The 8,765-nt window shown below is 45.5% G+C and overlaps 1 pseudogene; it reads left to right on the forward strand.

The window, feature by feature from the left end:
- The first annotated feature begins 8,037 nt into the window (after positions 1 to 8,037).
- The window catches only part of LOC102240621, a 1,681-nt pseudogene continuing 953 nt past the window's right edge, over positions 8,038 to 8,765 (forward strand).

An 8,765-nucleotide genomic window follows, 5' to 3' on the forward strand; every position in this document is an offset into this window, starting at 1 on the left:
TCAATAAAATATATTTTAAAAAACACACACAAAAAAACACCTCAGGTAATTCTCAAAAGCACTGAGAGTTTGAGAAACATTTCCCTAAGTAGTGTAATTTAATAGAGAGCCTGAAAATAAACCCATGACTTTATAGTCAATTAATATTCTACAAAGTAGGCAAGAACATACAATGTTGTAAACATGTATAAGCAATAAATGGTGCTTGAAAAATTGGATAGATACTTGCAAAAAAATGAAACTAGACTATCTTCTTACACCATACACAAGAATAAAGTCAAAATGGATTAAGTACTTAAATGTTAGACTCAAATACATAAAAATTCTAGAATAAAACATAGGCAGTAAAATCTTGGACATATCTTTTTTCTGATTCATTGCCTCGGGCAAGGGAAACAAAAGAAAAAAATAAAGAAATGGGACTACATCAAACTAAAATGTATTTGCACAGCAAAGGAAACCATCATCAACAAAAAAAGACAATCTACTGAATAGGAGGACATGTTTGCTGATAAATCTGAAAAGGGCTTAATATCCAAAATTTATAAGGAACTTATAAAACTCAACACCAAAAAACCCAAACAATCCGATCAAGACATGGACAAAGGACATGAATAGATACTTCTCCAAAGAGAACACACAGGTGGCCAATGGACATGTGAAAGGATGTCCATTGGACAAATGCAAATTAAAACCACAATGAGATATCACCTCACACCTGTCAGAAAGGCTATCATCAATAAACACCAAACAACGAGTGTTGGAGAGGCTGTGGAGAAAATGGAACCCTTGTACAGTGTTAGTGGGAATGCAGATTGGTGTAGCCACCATCAAAAGCATTATGGAGGGTCCTCAAAAAATTAAAAATGAGCCTTGACCTGTGTGACATGGTTGGTTGGAGCATCGTCCTGTATACCCAAATGTGTTGTATCAGATTCCAGGTTAGGGCACATACCGAGGTTGTAGGCTCAATACCCGGTTTGGGTGCATATGGGAGAGAACCGATAAATGTTTCTCTCTCACATTGATTTTTTTCTCTTTAAAAAGCAATACAATTTTTAAAAATATTCACAAAAACATTAAAACTGAAACCGCCTATGACACAGCAATTCCACTTTTAGGTATTTATTCACAGAAATCCACAACAGTAATAAGAAAGAACATATGCACCTCTGTGTTCACTGCAGCATTATTTTCAATAGCCAAGATATGGAAGCAACCCAAGTGCCCATTAGTAGATGAGTGATAAAAAGCAGTGGTATATTCACCACTCACAGGGAGAGGACACCAGGGGCCTCAGTGCCCAGCTTACATGGTTCATCCCTCTCCCTAATGACTTGAGTCCCGGTTTGGTTCCTGTGTCAGGTTCTCCCCTGCGGAACCTGGTGTCTGATGCAGGAGCTTCACCCTGAGCAAATCTGAAGAGTATTTAGCAGCTGATATGATTTTCTCTCTCATCATTGATGTTTCTCTCTCTCCCTCTCCCTTCCTCTCTCTGAAACCAATAAAAATATATTAAAATTTTTTTCAAAGTGAAATTTTATCTTTTGCAATAGCATAAGTGGACCTGGAGAATATTATGCTAAGTGAAATAAAATAGTCAGAAAAATATAAATACCATATGATTTCACTTACACAGTGGGGCCTTGACTTACGAGTTTAATTCGTTCCATGAGGAAGCTCGTAACTCAAATTACTCGTATGTCAAATCACTGTGACATTCGCTGCGCCAACTAGTGGTGGGGTATCTGAAGCTGGCTCCTACGTAACCCGAATTTTAGCTCGCAACTCAAAGCAAAAAATCGGCCGAGAGACGGCTCGTATCTCGAAAAAACTCATTAGTCGGAACACTCGTAAGTCAAGGTCCCATTGTATGTGGAATCTAATGAACAAAATAAACAAAATAGAAAGACTCATAGATACAGAGAATAGACTGATAGCTCTTAGAAGGGAGGGGGTTAGGGGGACGGGTGAAAAAGGTGAAGAAAAAAGACCTCACAGACAACAGTATGATGATTACCAGAGGGAAATGGGGTGGGGGTGTAGAAGAGGGTAAAGGGAGATAATTGGTGACTTAATTTTGGGTGCAGAACACACAATATACAGATGATTTATTATAGAATTGTACACTTGAAACTTATATAATTTTATCAATCAATGTCACCCCAATAAATTCAATAACTTTAAAACAAAAAAGAGCGTCCCTTATCCCCAGGACTGGTAAACAGGGTGTGTGTGGGGGACAGGTCCCTCATGTTTTACAGAAGGTATGAATCTTGGGTTGGATGACTATTGTCTCCAGTCCATCTGCAGAGGGTCTGTCTCCATCCTAGTCGCCCGGCAGGCACACTTCTTGCAGCAGATTGGAAGAAAACATGGCCGGAACTGACTCAGACCTCTCCTCCTGCAGCCCACTAGCCTGAGCGAGCCTGCAACTCACCTGGAGACAAATGGGGGAGGAGTGGACACGCTCCTCTCTATTGGGAGGAACTGCAAGGTCTCAAAGGAAGTTGTGTTGCTGTGTGAATCTACTGTGGGGAGGGCAGGGACAGATAAGAGGAGTGATCCAATCCTTTAGGGCCATGGACTCACTGTCATTTCCCCCAGTGAAAATGAAAAAGAAACTGCCTATGACCCAGCAATTCCACTTTTGGGTATATATTCACAGAAATCCAAAACACTAATAAGAAAGAACATATGCACCTCTATGTTCACTGCAGCATTATTTTCAATAGCCAAGATATGGAAGCAACCCAAGTGCCCATCAGCAGATGAGTGATAAAAAGCAGTGGTATATTCACCACTGACGGGGAGAGGACCCCAGGGTCCTCAGTGCCCAGCTTACACTCTTTATCCCTCTCCTTAATGACTTGAGTCCCGGGTTTGGTTCCTGTATGAGGTTCTCCCCTGCGGAACCTGACGTCTGAGGCAGGAGCTTCATCCTGAGCAAATCTGAAGAGTATTTGAGGGCTGGGTTTGTGGCCATAAAACACTTGGATTCATTTGTCTCAGGTCCACAGAAGTTCCACAGAAGGTCCACAGAAGCTGAAGCAGGAGCGCGAGCGCCCTCTGGTGGAGTGTCCCTGCTAGAAGAGGAGAGAAAGGGGCGGGATTGTGGAGAGGTTAGGGCTGACCTTGGAGAAAAAGCACATGTAGGTTCAGAAGCACTGGAACTGAAGATGCAAGAGGAGGGGACTGGAGGTGGACAGGGTCAGGATAGATGAGAACAGCAGGGAGAGGGGACGCCTGCTGGGACCCCTGGGGGCAGGGCAGGAGCCGAGCTCTCCATCTCCTCAACAGTGATATTTGGGGCCAGTAGTTCTTGTTGGGAACTGTCCTGGGAACTGTAGGGTGATTAGCACCATCCCAAGACCTCTACCCACTAGAGTCCAGTAGAACCCTCCACGCCCCAGTGTGAAGAGCATTTCCTCTGACATCGCCCTATGTCCTGGGGAGACGGGAGAGGAGGTGGTACAATCTCCCCTGGTTGAGAACCACTGATCTCTAATACAGTGGGGCCTTGACTTACGAGTGTCCTGACTAATGAGTTTTTCGAGATACGAGCTGTCTCTTGGCTGATTTTTTGCTTTGAGTTTCGAGCTAAAATTCGGGTTACGAGCCAGCTTCAGGTACCCCACTGCTAGTTGGCGCAGCGAACGTCACAGTGAACACCACAACATCAGCCCAGCATTCAATTCATTGTAATGGTGAAAATTGATTTGACATACGAGTAATTTGAGTTACGAGCTCCGTCACAGAACGAATTAAACTCTTAAGTCAAGGCCCCACTGTATTAAAGTAACCAAATGGCACCCTGTGCCTCTCGGTGCATGAAAAAGAGAAGAAACAAACATATTTACTATCTAAGAAAAATTAACTGTAATCAACCAAAAGTTGATTTATTAGTTGGAGGCATATTTAGAGGTGATTACAGCTCACCAGCTGGAGGTCTGGGAGTATTCAAAGGGTGTAACCACACATTAGACTGACACCACTGGGTTGTTCTGCAGAGTTGGGTGAGGAAAATTCTGTAGACACTGGGAAGAGAAAATACATGATAACAAATCTATATGCCATGCCATTTGATAGTCTACTCTGATGTTCTTACCATCTCAAGCATCTTAGCAATAAACGCAATCATGTCTACCATTAAGAAGAAAGATCTCACTGAGATCTTGTGAGGATTTAAATCCTGAACCCAGGCTAGTACTGAAGTCCCCACAGGAAGTGGGAGAAGAAAAAGAGTTTTTGTTCCTTCTGGTTGCTAAGCATGACACTGTCACTTTGCCAGTGATCCTCCTCCCTCACCCCCTGCTCCTGCTCACTCCACCATGAGCACTGCCCACGGCCTGCCCCACCTCTCCACCTCCGTGGACATGTTTGGCCCTCCTCACACCTTCCACACCTCCATAACCCTCATGGACCACAGGACAAAGCAAAAAGGCAACTCTGTGACTTTATTTGGTTTTGTGAAAGGGTCTGGGTGTTTGTCTGGTCCAGTTAAATCGTCAGTCCCTAAAGGCGAGCAGGAGGCCTGAGAGGATGCCCCAAGCAGGACCCCGACTGGAGGGCTCTGCACCAGCAACCTGGGCCTTCTGTAAGACGTTGAGGGCCTCAGTCACTCTGATGGTCCCAATATAGCGAAAATCTGCTAAAAGTTTGCGATATTCACGAGCACAGCCCATGAGGAGGAAGGTGGTATTGAGAAGCCCTGCAAGGAAGAGAGGGAGGAGTCAGGGACACTTACAAGACTCAGATGCCTGCCCCTCCTTCCAGACACCCCTACAAACCAGGACACCTGCTCTCCCACCAAAGACTTGGGGCCCAGGCACCTTACTTCTGCAAATTCATGTGCCTGGTGCCTTTAACCCCAATACCCCTCTCCAGATCCCACCAGCCTCCCTCGGATGGGAAGGTGCCATATAGCATCTGGCATAGCGTAGGCATTTTTTTTTGTTGTTGTTGTTAATCCTCAGCCAAGGATATTTTTCCATTGATTTTTAGGTTTAGTGGAAGGGAGGAGGGGAGACAGAGAGAGAGAAACATCCATGTGAGGGAGACACATCGATTGGTTGCCTCCCGGACCAGGGTTGGGGATAGAGCCTGCAACCCAAGTATGCACCTAGACCTGAATTAAACCCTGGACCCTTCAGTCCTTAGGCCAACACTCTATCCACTCAGCCAAACCAGCTGGGGTTAGTGTAAGCATTTGATAAAGCTTCTCTCCTCTCACCTTGGGGGCAATATGGCATGTTGAGTTAGCAAACCCCTACTCTTCCCACAGCCACCTAACATGGAGGCTCTGCATGTAAAATCTTTGCTGGCTTACTCTTCCCTGAGACTTTGCTGCCTCAGGCCATGGGTGTCTGCAGAGCAAAGGCTAAGGAGTTAGTCCTGCAGAGTATTGGGGTCCCAGGGAGGGGAGCAAGTGTTCAGGAGAGACTGAGACTCCAACATGGGGATGGGGTTGGAGGGTGGGGCCCACCCTAGGAGGACAGAGTCACTGGAGCTGGAGGACAGGGTTGGGAAGGCAGAGGAAACCATTCCAGACCTGCATGTGGTCTTGAGAGGCAGAATGGCTTTGGGGAAGAAAGAATAAGATTCTTGAACACTCAGATGAGTGCCCTTGATCCTGGGATACTGATTTGGGGAGTCCATAGTGGGATGTGCACTTGCTTAGATGGGGAGAAAGACAGCAAAACACTTAAAGAAAAAAGGAAGAAAACAGAACATGGGTTGGGGGGTGGAAGTGGTAGCAGTGGTGTTGGGGGGAGAATGGAACCCTAATAGAAGTAGCCAGAAATGTGGGGGCACGTGTGACTAGAGGCTCAGGAGTCTGAGGCTTAGGACTTGTTGGTCTCAGAGGAAGAGGGATGGGACACTGGGAGAGTGTGAGAGGTTGACTAGCAACCACTGGGGACTGGGAGTCCAGAGAGCAAGGAGGTGTGGGAGGGTTTGAGGAATGTTCAGGCTGAAGGCTGGAGAAAAGGCAGGAGGAGATTCTAAGGAGGAAGGAAGTCAGGGTGCCCTGTGTCAGATCTGAGGAGGGTTACAAAATTCAAGAAACTCCAGCCTGGGGGGAGGGTGGGAAAGGTGGGCAGGTGGGTGTTGGGGGTAACACCGAGGTTAGAGTCCAGGGATCCATCTCAGTTTCCAGATTGAGGGCCAAGGTTTTCAGGGCTCTGACTAGGGTGAGATTGGTGCTGCTCCTTCCCCAAGGCCGTTCTGGGTCCCTCAATTTCCACTTCGGCAGGAAGCGCCATAGAAATGCAAAATGTCTCCTTGAACCCAAGACTGCAATTTGGAGTAAATGCACAGGAAGGAGGCACTGGATGAAGGCTGAGGAGCAGCCTGGCAGTGGGTGTTGGGGTGCTTGATAGAAGGGGATAGAGAGGCAGCGTGTCCTTGGAGCTTGCAGAGCCCACGGGGGTGACTCAGGTTGGGGACCAGGACCTTAGATGGCTGCAGTAGACTTGAGGCAGGGTCCTCTTCCGGGGTCAGAGCTACTTCTCACATACAGTTCATCTTACATAAAGGACCTCCACAGTGTAATGTGCTCTTCACGTGTCCTCTGAGCATGCCCGTTACTGCCTTGTTTTCCCAAAAGGGCTGGTCAGATGCTGAACCACTAGGATTGAACAGTTGTGTATTCAAAGGAACATGCACAGATCAGTCCACTTTTCAAGACTTTCCACCACCCGGAGCATGTAGCTCAGGGCTCCTCCAGCCTCCTGAGGAGGTGCTGACAATACTTTAAGAAGGGGAGGATCCAGGCTTCCTGGCACCAGTGACCAAAAAGATGCCATCTGGAAGCCTTTAGAAGGTTTCTCTGCACCCTATGTATTCTTTCACTGTACCCTCTAGGCCAGTGGTTCTCAACCTGTGGGTCACGACCCCTTTGGGGGTCGAACGACCCTTTCATAGGGGTCGCCTAAGACCATTGGAAAACACATATATAATTACATATTGTTTTTGTGATTAATCACTATGCTTTAATTATGTTCAACTTGTAACAATGAAATTGGGGGTCACCACAACATGAGGAACTGTATTAAAGGGTCGGGGCATTAGGAAGGTTGAGAACCACTGCTCTAGGCTCTCATTTCTACTCTGGTCCCTTTCCCTATCCCTCCCTCAGGTCAGGGATTGTCTCCTCGACTCACCCACAGTGTGGACTCAGCCTCCCTGGAGGTTCTCCTAAGAGGCAGGTGGTCAGCAAGGCCACTCTTAAGTCCACCACTGCCTGGCCCTGCCTTCCCCCACCCTTACCACTTCTCTAATCCTGGATCCAGTGCCTGGGCTGACAGCTCTTCTCTCCCAAAGAGATGCCCTCCCCACCCCCTCTGCATCCAGTGTGTTTTCTCCATCCAGCTCAGCTCCCCTCCAGGGCCCGGGGCACAGACCTAACCACAGAAACAGGCCATAGACTGTATTGGGTTTAAAGAAATTTATTTAATTTTTATGCTCTTATATCCTTTTCCATCTGCCGTATTGGATGGTATGTAATCAGATTGTTGTGGAAGTAATTTTTGAATTACTGATATTTCGGTTAAGTAGTATGGAGGAAGGCAAGTATGAGTAATTGATTATACATATTTAATTTCCTTAAACCATTCTTCTACATGTTGGTTCATGAAGCTCCTTCATCTAAAATAAATATGTGATTTTTTTTTACAGTGTTAACAATAAAGTGTTTTTTCCTTAGCAGTTGCAATCATTTTCATTAGAAACATAAGAATATCTTCAATCATATAAATACTCATCTGCTTTATGTATGTCATTGACTCCTCCTTTAGATATGTTATCAATTCCTCTGGCAAAAATTAGCATCATCTTATCCATGAGAAATGTTGCCAGGTTATGCACTGGAAACTGGGTTAGGTTTTGTTAATATTTCTTAATTTCTGTCAGCCTATTAAACTGAGGGTTTTTAAAAATAAAACAATTCTAAATAGTTCCTGCAGAGGCGGACATACAGACAAGCACAACTAGCAACCTGATCTTTTCATTTTAAAAAGAAATTAATTTTCTGGGAAGATGGTGAAGATATCAAAGCTTTATGATGTTGCCTAGGAAGAAATGAAAGAGGAAATGAGAAAATGGAAAAACGAAAACTCATGAAATAGAAATTGTGAAAGTTGGACAGGAACTAATTCATGGAGATGCTACTAAGCTTGGAGCTGATATTTGGATCTATATAAACAGGTGATAGTGCAGCCTAGACTATGGGCAGGAAGACTCAACTTGGCTTGGCTAAGGAGTTGGGAAGACAGTTCTCTGGCAGCCACAGAGTCAAGCACTAACTGACATGAGATTTGTAGCCATGGAAAGATACGATGATGCTGTACAGCTGTATGATCGAATCTTACATGAAGGTCCAACTAACACTGCACCGGGAAAGCATAAGATTGCCACTCTAAAAGCCCAGGGGCAAGTGTGGAGGCCATTCGGGAACTGAATGAGTGTCTAGAACAATTTGTTGGAGACCAAGAAGCCTGGCCTGGATGTGCAGGGCTTCATATCAATGAACATTGTGGGGAGCCAATATAGGGTTAAGCCTCGGGCTGACCTGTTAGCAAAATCACAAACAAGTCTTCTTCCGAGTCTTAAACAACCCAATCCGAGAGGTGGCCACTGATTTACTCATGCTGTCATTTAAAAAATAAAAATGGGGGAATTTGCCGGAAGCCGTTCCACCCTTGCTGCTTGACACAGTTGCTGCAGGAAAGAAACATCTGCACAGCTTATGTTTCAAGGGACCTGGC

The sequence above is a fragment of the Myotis brandtii genome, unplaced genomic scaffold (genome assembly GCF_000412655.1).
Source record: "Myotis brandtii unplaced genomic scaffold, ASM41265v1 scaffold2146, whole genome shotgun sequence".
NCBI lineage: Eukaryota > Metazoa > Chordata > Mammalia > Chiroptera > Vespertilionidae > Myotis > Myotis brandtii.